The following is a 5,170-nucleotide window of genomic DNA, read 5'->3' on the forward strand; positions in this document are numbered from 1 at the left end:
TTCTAACTTAACAGTGTTAATCAAAGTGCATGCTTTTTTTCATGTATGATTAAATATGATATAGGCCAATGTGAAGTAGAATATTTTAATATATTACAATAACATAATACTAACCGATTATGCAACATTTTACATGTTTACAATGCCATTGATAATTAGATATCAAATATCCAAGAATTAAACAAGGAAACAGCGATCTAACAGGATCCTGAATTAACAGGAAGGAGAATCTGCAGTTGGGATGTAATGTATGAGATAAGAAGAAACAAATAAATAAAATGCAGAGAAAAACAATCAAGAAATAGGGAAACCATCACAGATGTTAACAGAATAATTTTCTAAGTAATTAAGAAAAAATTCATCTATTAACAAGTATTAACAAAAATTCTTGTATTCATGTAACTGGATTAGTGTGGTAAATATAAGAAATTTCTATTAAATTTTCTAGACACACAGGAAATTATATCATATAATTATTTAAAATGTCATTTATAGTGTATTTTAATTATTCTGAATATAGAAGACTATCACTCTGAAAATGTATTTTAGATTGTTGAAAATTTACTGTGCTATCTTTTGAGTATAATGTCACTTGGAGAGGAAAGACTGTCTTTTGATGGTATACCTTTATTGGTGTTGACCCAATTATCTTTTTAGGATCCTGTAATTGGTATTCTGTGATTCATAGACTCACTGAAGATGGATAACTAGATATAAGTCTCTCCAGTAGTCACTATGCTGAAGAAATATTTCTTAATTTTGACTGGGAATGCTTAAAGCTATGCATATCAAGTGGAAGGAGTTGCCTTTTTTAGTTCTAAAACCATAAGAATTGGTGCTGACAAAATAGACATTTGCAATGATATTATATTACATTTAATTGCAGAGGTTAATTTTACATATCTACATATTTTTAGTGATCTACTTTAACCTTAGCAACATGTTTACTCTAGCATACCCCACTTACATGGATAAATGATATGCGAGGAACAACATTTGATCTCACCTAAATCTTTTTTGTTTTGTTTTGTTTTGTTTTGTTTTGATTTGGTTTGGTTTTGTTTTTTGAGACACAGTTTCTCTGAGTAGCCCTGGCTGTCCTGGAACTCACTCTGTAGACCAGGCTGGTCTCGAACTCAGAAATCCGACTGCCTCTGCCTCCCAAGTGCTGGGATTAAAGGCATGAGCCACCATTGCCCGGCAAATCTTTTTTTTTTTTTTTTTTTTTTTTGGTTTTGAGATAGTTTATTTTCTTTAACAATTTAATTCCTTAAAATTGTGTGTGTATGTCTTTCCAGTTCTGATCTCCATAGTTTGCCGTTTGATCTTCAAGGAGGTAAAGAAGCACAGAGAGCACGGCTGAGATGTCAATGTGCTGGTCACCATCAGGGTCTCATAGAGAGGACACAGTGGATGCATTTTCCCTCTCGCAACAATTTGAATCCGTCATTGATTTTTGGAAAAGACAGTCTATGGGTTATAAGAGGATCTATGTTGATTCTTTTTTGTACGTAGTCAGTTACTAGTTTAGGGATTTCATCTCTGGTTTTATACCCTCCCAAAACAGAAGATTTTAGGGTTCTCCCAGGGAGAAGCACCATTGGGTCAAGAGAGAGCTGGGAACCAGAGGGAGCCACTCCCATTATTACACACACTCCATAGCTCCTGTTGCATGACTTCAAAGCCACAACCATGTTATCAATGAGTCCAATGGCCTCAAAGGCAAAGTCAACACCAACACCCGTCATCTCCTTCACCACCTCCTGGACAGGTTTCTTGAGCTTGTTAGGGTTGAGACAGTCAGTGACGCCCAAGGCTCTGGCCCCAGGGAACTTCTGCTCCTTGATGTCAACCCAGATGATTCTAGATGCACCTGAGGCTTTGCAGGCCATGACAGTAACAGAGCCAATTCTTCCAAGTCCAAAAGCCACACAGGAAGAGCCTGGGGTGACCTAAGTTGTCTTATACACAGCTCCAAAGCCTGTTGACACCACACAGCTCATAATACAGACTGTATCAATAAGAGCAGCATTGTCAATCTTTGCCACTGCTATCTCATCTATCACAGTATATTCCATGAATGTGCTGGTCCCCTGAAGATGATAGATTTTCTTCCTTCTGCAGGTAAATCTGCTGGTCCCATCCAACATTAATCCGTTGGAGAGAGAATATTTTCTTTAATACATAAGTTGCCCTTAGGGTGGAGGCAGTAGATGCACTCTCAACATTTTGGAAAAGGGAACATTAAGACTTTAATCTCCTGGCTTTACAGTAGTTACACCTTGTCCAATACTCTCCACAACTCCAGCTCCCTCATGGCCCAGGATGGCAGGGAATGGAATTTTCATTTTACCTTCTAGGATATGATTATCAGTGCACAGACCCCAGAGGCTATAATCTTAATTCGAACCTCACCAGCCTTTGGTGGATTAACTCGAACCTCCTCAATAGACAAGGGGGCATTTTATTTACATTTCAGAATGCCATCTCTTTTCCCCGTTTCCCCTCCCTAGAAAACCCCTATCCCATCCCCCCTTCTGCTTTTTGCTTTTATACAATTTTTTTAATGTTAATCAAAGGCTTTATAAGTTTGGTAATACTCAATAACTAGATGCCTATACAGTCAGAAGTGTGACCCAATACCCAACCTAGATATATCAACTATCTTTGACTGGAAGAGACACTCAAACTTCTGCCTCCATGTTCCTCTCCCCACTCAACCCCTAGCTCCTCCTCTCCTTCTCCTCCTTCTCTCCTTACTCCTCCTCTTCCTCTCCTTACTCTTCCTCTTCCTCTCCTTACTCCTCCCACCTTAGCTCTTCCTACATATCACCCTTCCTGTTAAAATAAAACTTTTTTCTCAAAATACAATTAGAGCATGACTATACCAATTTGTATCAGTGAGGTACAAGATAGACCTAATACCCAGTCCATCATTTTGTTGACTAAACAGAACCTCTGTCACTTCTCCTAACTAAAAGACTTAGTTCTGAACCTGGCTTTTTTCTTGGCTTTAGAATGAATGTCAGCTGAAAACCATCCTCTCAAATCTTTTCTCTCAAAGTAAATACCCAGGATTGGCTATGAGACTGTAAGTCTTCAACCCCATCAGAAATCCAGAATGACTGAGTTAACTGAAATTTTGGGAAGCACAAAGTATAGCTTCTAAAACTTAGCCAATTTATAGAGACCGCTGAACACCTGGACAGTCCCTATACTACAAAACGTTGGAACATTCAATCTTCAGCCTTCTGACCCAGGATCATCTGACAGACCTAGTGATGCAGAATTATTAAGGGCTGATTACTCTGTCTTGGCAGATATAATCATTCGACTATTCTGCAAGTGTGTCCTTTTCTGGACAGTAATTTGTCTGTAGATGGAAAGAGGCAATTCTTGCCTAGTGGCTGTCTCACCACAACTGGAGTAACTCCAAAGATGCTCAATTTCTTCTTAGAATCCAAGATAAAAAGCTGCTAGGAGCAGACTGGTCTCTAATCAAAATGAACACTAATACAGAAATGTTTGTAACGTCAATTCTGTGGACTTCTTATGTTTTGAAAGCCAACTATCCATGTAAGGCAATCTGGACTGTTGTCTGTTAACTACTCTCAGCTATTTCTAAATATAGAAAACACTCTAACAATAAACCCAGAGGCATGAATTTGCTATAGGCCCTTAACTCATAGGCTAACCATCTCAAATCAGTTAGAAAGTTAAAGAAGGACTGGGTCTAAGTCTTGTATTCTTAAATGTGTTACAAAGGCACAATGACTATGAGAGTAACAATATTAATCTCACTTTTATGTCAATAAGAAGCTCATACCAATGAAAACCTTAAATTTGAAATCAAAGTAAATTTTGTACCATTTAATAAATTATAATTTCATCTTAATAACAATTATACTTATTTCTACCAATAGGTTATGGCTATGCAATAAATCCTAGCTAATCCTCCCTGTTCCAACAAAACTAATACTTTTCCCTAGAAAGGCAGCCCAATATTAACCACCTCAGTCCCCAAGCCCAGGGAATAGGGGTGCTGACTCTTCATTAACTTCTTCAAGCTGATTATGGGCATTGAAATATTAGAAGAGAGACAGGGGGAGGAGTAAATTGATAAGCCTCTGGCACTGTGTCTTCACTGCCTCCAGCTAGAATTACAGGACATCAGAGGTTCGAGCAGATCTGCTCACCTTTCTTCATGAGTAGATACACCAAGACTGTGTATTCTGCAATATACAATTCTCAAAACAAATTTTATTATCAAGATAATTTTTTGTTTGAATTCTCGAATCTGGTCTTCTGGAGGCCTTCTGTCATGTCTAATCCACATAATTCTGGGAGTTTCTATGAGGCTGTGCTCCCACCATCCTCCCATTACCACCTCCCTGCTCTCGAATTCCCCAACACTAGGGAATCCAAACTTTCAGGCATCAAGGCCACCCTCAACTACCTACACAGGTGGAGCCATGAGTCCCTCCCTTTGTGATCTTGGACTGGAGATTTTAGAATGGCTACTCCAGCTTGTTTCTTAGGACCATTTGCTTGAAAAATTGTTTTCCAGCCTTTTTCTCTAAGGTAGAATCTGACTTTGTCACTGAAGTGGGTTTCCTGTATACAGTAAAATGTTGGGACCTGTTTATGTATCCAGTCAATTAGCCTATGTTTTTATTAGGGAATTGAGTCCATTGATGTTAAGAGATATTAAGGAACAGGAATTGTTGCTTCCTGTTATTTTTGTTACTAGAGGTGGAATTATCTTTATGTGGCTATCTTTTTTTGAATTTGTTGGAAGAGGATTACTTTCTTGCTCTTTCTAGGGTATAATTTCCCTCCTTGTATTGGAGCTTTCCTGCTATTATCGTTTCTAATGCTGGGTTTGTGGAAAGATATTGTGTAAATTTTATTTTGTAATGCAATATCTTGGTTTCTTCATCTATGGTAATTGAGAGTTTTGCTGGGCTGGCATTTGTGTTCTCTTAGGGTCTGTATGACATCTGTCCAATGTCTTCTAGTTTTTATAGTATCTGGTGAGAAGTCTGGTGTAATTCTGATAGGTCTGCCTTTATATGTTACTTGGCCTTTTTCCCTTACTGCATTTAATATTCTTTCTTTTGTGCATGTGGTGTTTTGATTATTATGTGACAGGAGGTATTTCTTTCTCAGC

The 5,170-nt window shown here is 38.0% G+C and overlaps 1 pseudogene; it reads right to left on the reverse strand.

Annotated features, from left to right (window-relative positions):
* Window positions 1-1,385: 1,385 nt before the first annotated feature.
* LOC117720476 (alcohol dehydrogenase 1 pseudogene) lies at window positions 1,386-2,464 on the reverse strand (annotated as a pseudogene).
* Between the last annotated feature and the right edge of the window lie 2,706 nt (window positions 2,465-5,170).

This window comes from Arvicanthis niloticus, chromosome 15 (genome assembly GCF_011762505.2).
Source record: "Arvicanthis niloticus isolate mArvNil1 chromosome 15, mArvNil1.pat.X, whole genome shotgun sequence".
Classification (NCBI taxonomy): Eukaryota; Metazoa; Chordata; class Mammalia; order Rodentia; family Muridae; genus Arvicanthis; species Arvicanthis niloticus.